At 35.2% G+C, this 9061-nt stretch overlaps 1 pseudogene; it reads right to left on the reverse strand.

Annotated features, from left to right (window-relative positions):
* Window positions 1-2798: 2798 nt before the first annotated feature.
* LOC131597436 (cysteine protease ATG4-like) lies at window positions 2799-7478 on the reverse strand (annotated as a pseudogene).
* Between the last annotated feature and the right edge of the window lie 1583 nt (window positions 7479-9061).

Consider the following 9061-nt stretch of genomic DNA (forward strand, 5'->3'; position numbering starts at 1 on the left):
AAAATAAACAACACAATCAGTTGTTAACCCAGTTCAGTGCAGTGTCACATACTCTGGAGGCACTACAAGAAAAAAGATGTTTTGTGGCGGGTTTTTTAGCAGATTACGGCGGTTAAAATTGCCACAAAACTGAAATTGCGACACTTTGTTAACCGTCGCGGAACTTAAGCTTTGTGTAACGATTATCTTGTTGGCCAAACCTATCATACAATCATAAACATAAACTAAGTTTTGTGTACATAAATCAATAGAAATGCAAATACATCACATACAAAATGTTCACATTATCAAAACCAAAAATTTCACTATTTTCACTAATTCAAAATAAAATCACATTTAACCTTTAGCTACTCTGTAAGAAGATAACTTTTACAATCTCAAAAACCATTTTTACAAGTACCAATTTCTAACCTACATAATAGACGAAATCAAACAAAATAGGAAGTGAAGGTAACATATTGATAAAAACAGGGTATTGCTTTTACTAACCAGAGTGCTTGAAGGAGTTGAGGTTGTAGAGATCGTTTTGGTCTCTGATAAATGGAATGCTTTGAGTGTTGTTGCCAAACTTTTTAAACCAAAAAGAGTTATTCCTCTTCACAGTTTCCCAAACAAGTGGTCTAGGTAGTGTTTCCATATTCTTCTTCTTCTTCTTCTTTTATGTGCAAACCTGAAATACCTTAAATACATATCAAAATTAACACCAAATTGGTAGTTAAAGAGAACCCTAATAAAACATGCACTACAAAAACCTAATAGAGCATTTTCCTGTTGTGGAGAGAAATGATATTTGAGAAGAAGAGTATGTAGAAACAAATGGGTTCCAAAACCCTAATTAAGCTTTGAGCTAGAGTGTAGGTATTGGGTTGAGATGTTTATAGACCAATGGAAAGACACGCCCGTCAACCCATGGGAAAGACGAGCCAAGATATTGTGTGATAGATTGTTTCTCGAACCCCTTTCCGCATCACATGGATTACGATTTGGTATATCTGGACTAAATGATTGAGTTTGTGTTCTGTGTTTTATGTTTTGCGAAAGAAGATGCAGTCATAGAGTTATGTGACGGAAGCGGCGACAGGAGGTCGTGGGAGGTGAGATAGATTCTGGTGGGAGACTAGGTTTTGATGAGTTCGTGTAAGAGAAGTGGATTCACTAAGTATATAGTACAAAGTAATAAATATAAATTAAACTATACAGTGATGCTATTTTTTATATACATAATGCCACTTTTTAGTTTTCTTTGTTATAATTGTCGCTACCGCAAAAAATGAATCAGAGTCGCCACTAATATATTTATCCCATCGAGGGAAAAGGAATACCAGAAAAAAAAGTACCAAGTTGCCACCCCTAATGGCGACTACGTTGTTTTTTTTAATTTTATTTTAATTACTCCTTTTATTTTACATTGTGTAAATTATTCTACTTAACTAGTCAAATAAATTACTTAGGAAAACTAGTTAAATAAAGAATATTAATAAAAAATAACTACCATTTTATATTAATAAGAAAACTACGATTACATTAATCATAATAGGGTCTACAATTACCTATTTGGCGGACCTAGTCCGGATGACCCTAGTACGATTCATACGGCGAAGGTCTAATAACTCGTCTAGATGGCTCATGAGTTGGTAATGTTCCCCTAGTCGTACCTCTATTCCTACGACGCCCCCTTTCTGGTTCCTGTTGTGTTTGGGTCGAGGGACCTTCAATGTACTCCAGGTCTACAAAATCTATCAGCCGACCTTGACCTCTAAAATTCCCAGTGTAGGTACCCGCGGCGCCTTCAAAGCTTTGTCTTGGTGGGACAAGATAGCTCCTGGTGGGTGCAGCCTCTAAATATGGTCTCTGGTAGTTGGCGGTCGAATTGGGTTAGTTAAAATACAATGGTTGTGGTGGTGTAAGTGGTGATCTAGAGGAGCCCGCCACATCGGTGTCTTGGCTGTGTTGGAAGTGTTGGTGGTGGGGTTGAGTTTTTGGTTAGGGTTGAGTTTGTGGTTGAGTTTGACTTTGTGGTTAGGGTTGGTAGTATTGGTATTGTTTGGTGGTGGACATGTGTTGGAGTTGTTGTTATTATTGGTAAATTGGTTGTTGTTGGTAATATTATTGTTGTTGGTAATTTGGTTGTCGTTGTTGTTGGTAATTTGGTCGTTGTTGTTGTTGGTAACATTGTTGTTGTTGTTGTAAATATTGTGGTTGTTGTTGTTGGAAATATTATGGTTGTTGTTGTTGGAAATACGGTTGTTGTGCTCACGGGTCATCCAAATAGAAAGGGTCAGACACAATCATTTCAGAATTTGTAGCCGATCTGCACCGGTTCACATATTCACTTATTGGTTTCATTTCGTTTGGCACCACCGGGAATTCCAAGACATAGTGGGCACGCCAGCTCCACATTTTACGGAAGTCCTTAGCGAATGACTTCCAGTAATGTATGTACCACTGGTTGCTAATTTTTTTGAGATGCCAAGGTTCCAAACTCATCTAGGGGACGGGATTTCTTGATGCATGCCGAATTGGAGTTTGACACAGTCATTGTGGTGCATCTCCACAGTGGTGAATCGTATGATAGGCGTTTTTGCTGTCCAAACAGCTGCATCTTCTTGGTTGGGTTCATGGTCCAATTCCAAATATGGTCTCCAAGTAAAATGCAAGTAAAAAAAATTATATTACAAATTAGAGAAGATTCTTTATATTACAAATTTAGTTAGAAGATGGAAAGGTTAGTGGTAATACATCTTGTGGTCGAAGACGATCCAAGAGTTGGCGATAAAAAACTATTTTGTTTTTGGGAGTTAGGTTGCAATCCAACCCAGTTGCATTAAACCTAAACAAATAAAAAAAGAAATCAAATTATTTACAATCATTTACAGAATAAATATACTAAATGAAATAATATCATTAACTTACCTTGACGCGTACGGTAAGACGAATATGTGCGGGTTTTTGGGTGCTAGCATCGGCATTCTCCACCATCCTCATGCTTGGGGTAAGAATGCACATCCATAAAATTTACAAATTTCTTTTTTAGTATTTTTACACAAGGAGCTATAGAGGTAAGCCAAAACCCCAACTATGCGTCTTGATGGTATCAATGTCCTCAAGCAAACACAAGTACATAAAATTTATACTATTCCCCGTGCCTTCGGGAAATAGCAAGTTACCAAATAATAACATAATATAAAATCTAGTTTTCATTATTTTTTGTTCTTCGGACGAATTCTTGTTCAAATTAAAGCGGACATAATGATATTTAAGGGTCGATTGCTTAATACCTTGGCCCCTCTTTTTCGCTTCATCTACACCCTCGACCAGATCTACGCCCAACATTTTCTCACATAGGGCATTGGGTTGCTGAACGTTTCCATTCACTGTCTTTCCATCAATTGGGAGACCCAATAACATGTACATGCCCTCTAGGGTGACGGTAGATTCATGCGTTGGAAGGTGAAAAGTGTGAGTCTCGGGCCCCCAACGTTCACACAATACCAATATGAATTTAGTATAAATTGTAGTATTTGCCAAATTCATTACATGAACGAACCCCACACGCTCAATATAAGGCACAATCCATGGGTCAAGAGCACCTATAGGGTGTGAACGGGTCTGAAATCTAGAGACATCCTAAAAAAATAATGTATCCAATAATTAATATAGTGAATGAAATAGAGCAATAGATATTATTACATAAACAATATAAACATAATAGAATAATAAATAAATTAATAAACAATATAATAAACAATAGACTAAACAATATAAGTAAACAATATAAACAATAAAGTATAAAATACCATAATAAAAAAAATAATGGAATAAAGTAAACAATATAAACAATATAATAAACAATATAAACATAATATATATAGAATAATAGATATAGATTAATGGATATAGCGTAATAAATATAGAGTATTAGATATGGTAATAGATATAAAGTAGTACATGTAAAGTAGTAGATAGAGTAGTAGAAAAATGGTTTAAAACTTATGTATGTTTCAATGTTCACAATAGTTCCCCGATGTTCATAACCCATGGTAAGAACATACATGTTTGAAATGTTGAAAAGAAGAGAATATGGCTTTGCTCTGCAATTCTCTAATGAAAAGTGTTTGGTGATGATGAAAATGAAGAGAAGTAACCGACTATTTATAACTGTTTTGAAATATTAAAAATGTATATATTAAGTTGACAAGACAAGTGCATGTTGTGCTGGTCAAAAACATGTGAAGGATGTCGCCACTCTAGGTGGCGACAATGTTCAAATTTTTAGGGTAGTCGCCACTCTAGGTGGCGAGTTTCAAACTGCATGGGAAGAATGCATAAGGCAGACTGCATGCATGCAAAAGAGAGGGCTAGTGTGGAAGAGATTCGCTAGGCTTGCAGCAAGCATGGTTTGTCTTGTCCAAATCGATTATCTCATGTATTTTCTTGTCCATTTAATGTCTTGCATGTCTTATTTATTCATGTCATTCTCCCACAAATATTAACACATCTTCATTCACATCTAAGTATTGTTTCCATTCACAAACATATTCACATCTCTATCCACTCAAAAATATGGCATCCGCACCACAATACAAAGTTCGAGCTCACATAAATGGTGAGACATACGAATGCGACACAATCGTTTACGATTTAGAAACACAGATTCTACTCGTTTTTGTCTAAATAGAAGAGCTGATTTCTCGTATCTAAAAAAGAAATTAGAGTCCAAACTTAGACAACCAGTCTCCCAAATGTTCTACCAACATCCATATTTTCTTGATAACAACTCAGCCAAGTTTTATCACTCAGAGATACAAAATGACATAGAGATTCAAAACATGTTTCGTAACCATGAGTATTCTGGTTATGGTTATATGGAGTTGTACATAGTGTTGGAACAAATTGCACCGTCTCAGAATATTCAATCATAGGTTATTGATCCCGTTGTTGACGATGAACAAGATGCTGGACATCTCGTTGAAGAAGAAACTGACGTAGAAGATATGGTTGATGACTTGGTGAACCGTGATTCCGAAGATGAAGAACAAGTTCTAATACCTGATGCCCAGGCATACTAAGCGCCAACGCACTTCACAACCCTGAACTTGAGCGAGGATGAGCCATCGTCGGATATGTTCTACAACCCGTATATGAGGTCCGACGAGGAGTTAAAAAAGAGTGACAAATTCCATTCAAAGGAAGATTGTATGCTAGCAATCAAAAACTGGCACTTAGCAAACTGTGTTGATTTTAGTGTTGATCGCTCGAATCCAGATAGATGCGTCATTTTGTGTAGAAACTTGGAGTATGGGTACAGGCTTATGGCATCATTTAAAAAAGACATGAGGTCCTTTTTCTAAGCCCTATGGATCCTTCTGATGACTTCGCCGGGTTTGTACTCTCCCTCTAAAAAAGACATCAGAGTCCTCTTGAGTTGGTCAAAGGAATGGATGTTCCTAAATTTAATCGGCATGGGGGGTTTGACGGGAGAGAGAAAACATGCCCATCCCTTCTGAGATAAACTGGTTCAGGATCGGGACGCTTGGATGATGTTCGCTGACATGACGATGGCCTTATGTGAGCAATGAACAAGAATGTGTAGAGAAAATGAGAAAATTGGTGAAGAAATGAGTTAATTTTAGTAGAGGAATGGGCTTGTATTTATAGGTAAAAAAATTTAAAAACAATGTTGTCGCCACCCCAAGTGGAGACTTTCCCATAAATACAATGTTGTCGCCACCCTAATTGGCGACTTGGACATAAAATAGGTGTTGTCGCCACCCCAAGTGGCGACTACGTGTAAATTTTCACTAAAAATGGTCATTTGCATAAATATTTTAAAATGTTTGTTATTTGTGTAATTTTTTTGAAAATTTTGGTTAATTAAAAAGAAATTCTCAAAATTCACATGATTTCATTAAGTTGTATGTAGTTTAAAAACATAAATGTTATAATAGAGCATAAGAATGAAAGAGATCAAAATACAATGTTATCATAAATATAGATAAGATCATAATTAGTAGTGCTCTATGTTATAACTCGTGTTATTGTTACAAAAGATTTAATTGAAAATATACCATCATTGTTACATAATGTTTATAGGTACATTAGAAACGATGGAACATATTAGAAAAGATACCGTAAGCACAATAAAAAAGTAGTTAAAGAAAGCACATATCACCCATTGTTTAAGTGTTGGGTGTTAGATAAGTTATGCAGAAAGATCATCAGGGCCAATGATAACAACATTCCTCTTTGTTGGGTTGTTCGTTGATCTTGTTTCAGATATATTTAAATCGGTTGATTGGTTGTGGTGGAAACAAGAAGAAACAATATAATATAAATTTAAAATGTAAGAATGTTATCATTTAACAATGAATAGAAAATGCACATTTCCAAATAACATGCCAATTCTTGGTTAATTTGTTCAAATATTAATTTCATAGTTCTTAATATCTTATGTATGTGGTCTCATTTCTTAACATCTTCATAGTTATTTGATGTTTTAAGTGACTTATTTTTGGATATACCCCGCTGACATAAATTACTTTAGAACATTTCTTGGTTCTTTAAGACAAATTAATTACTTATAGTGTAGTACCAGATTTAGGAATCGCCAGTCATCCTCATTGGTGCCTGCATCATTGTCAAGGTTTGTACCAAGAGAATCATCATCAAACAATGTGGTGCACTATTTAATTCTTCTGCAAGCTTAATAGCTTGGGAATAGAAATTGTCAAAATATCTAGCAGATAACATTGAAAGAGTGATATCAGATGACAAAAAGCTTAGATATTAGCCTAGCAACTATTCTAGTTATAAAATTATGCCACAGTAACAGGTGAATCTTTGTCTCGACAGTAAAATCCAATAGCCAAAGACAGATCAGTTGAATCTATGGGCATGTGCCTGCTAATGCTATTAGGAGTTATTAAAAGTTATATATAAAGACGAATTAATAAATTGGAGCTGACAACATAAGAAAATCAATGTTAGTAGAAATTTTACTTGTAGTGACATTATGATGTATTAGGCTCTTGAGTATTTTCGATAATTTTAACAACCTAAAAACCTTTTAAGACATCGTTAGTGACTTGCAAATCTTCACCAACCCAAGATTCCAAGGCTCTAGGGAAATTTAAAAGTTGATTGCAATAATTTAATATACCTGACAACAATTTATAAATGTGACTGATCAGTGGTTGCAATATCATGAAAATTGACAATTTTCAAATTATATTTATGGATTATCACTTCTATTTTTGTATAAACCAAATATATTTGGTACCATACTATCTTGAAAATGTTACACACCTTATATTGACTTTATCAAGTCCAAGAAATAAAGTAACCAATAAAATTAGAGGTGTTCATGCAACTAAGCCCCTTGAAAACTCGGAACAATGTTTGGAGGCATCATCAACGCAGACAACTGGTGTTCCACCCTACTCCACGTCTTCATCTCCAGAAACAACATAAATAGCCATCAAAGGTGGCTTTTCTCCTTGGTTATTCATCTCCCTCCGGTTTTGAGCTATAACTTCCCATCATGTACGACACATTGCATATGGTCCCACCCATGATCTAACAGCAAGATTGTGGATAAATAAAGCAAGAGCCTCTGAATCACCAAATAGTTGCAAGGTGTCAATATATTCTTTATTTACTAGCTGTAAATTTTAAAACACAATTTTCATAAAATAAAATTAAAAAACACAATAATGAGTGAACCTAGTGGTGTTGTTATACCTCAACAAAAAGCATAACATATAACTGGGGTTGTAGTAGAAATGAGATAGAAAATCATAAGCAGGGTCGTAGCTTTTGGAACATGCTAGCACAGCAAGGACTACAACCTTTCCCCTTGAGTAGCCAAATTGCCAACCATTGTCTGTATACGACCAACAATACTTCTGAGTCGATCGTATCGCATCCGCATAATGTCTAAAGAAAGTGTGCCATAAATCTCTTTATTAGTCTCTTGAATATTCGATATCCTCAGCAAAAGTGCTTGTAAAACTTACAATGGAGATTCAATCAAGTCTCCATAAACAACACTAAGACTTTGGTAGGCCAATATCATAATAGTCTTCCAAGAACCCTTCTAAAATTCATATTTTAGCAACAACTCACTCAACAAAACATCAACCAATGAAAAAAACCAACATTATAAAAGGTGTAATCTCTGCACTAAACTTTGAGTTGTCCCAACACTTTTCATGTTCAAGATCCATACCTCAAGTCCCATTTTTCCCAAGGTCTCATTCCGCACACCAATCTCCTGAATCACAAACACACAATATAAACAAAAATTTTAAATAGGTATTAAATCTAAACATGATACCTCATTGTGTCCCCATGTATAGCAACACCCTTCAAAATCCAATGCTATATAAGTAGCAGACTTGACATGTCCCTTTTCTATAGAAAAAAAAGAATTTTTTGTTGTCATAGGAAAATGATGCACATGTAATCTACCAACATCATAAATGAATCCTAAAAAATGAACATTTTTTTCTACCAAGGAAGAAAATCCTAATAAAGAACTATAAATACAAAGATGAACAATTTTCCAATTGTACCAAAGAAGAGAATGCAAACACAAAACACAAAACATTAATATGGAAAACACAAAACCCCAAAACCTCAACATTTGCAATCATACAATTTTCGAAAAATTGATGTCAAAAAACCCCATATGCGACAACAATGAAAGTAACCAGCATCAATGACAGCAACCATCATATGAAACTTTGTTAAAAATTCTAAATCTAACAAATGTCATCCCAAATTTTGAAGTAAAAAAACCCTAAAACCATAAACTAACCTCTTTATCAACCAGTATCATCTCAAAGTGCTTTTTACTCTTGGATACAACTGTCCATTTGTGATGGATTCCGACGGCTATCTTTCAGAGCTCCTTCGTTTCATCGATGTCCTTAACTTTCTCAAAAGGTCTTGCCATGTTGAAGTGGAAACCCGTTGAAATTTTGGAAGAGTTGTCGATTTTGGCTTGGAGCAGAGAAGCAGATATGGAGAGTTGAAAAATCAGTTGAGAAAGATGATAGCA

The sequence above is a fragment of the Vicia villosa genome, linkage group LG4, assembly GCF_029867415.1.
Source record: "Vicia villosa cultivar HV-30 ecotype Madison, WI linkage group LG4, Vvil1.0, whole genome shotgun sequence".
Taxonomy (NCBI): Eukaryota; Viridiplantae; Streptophyta; class Magnoliopsida; order Fabales; family Fabaceae; genus Vicia; species Vicia villosa.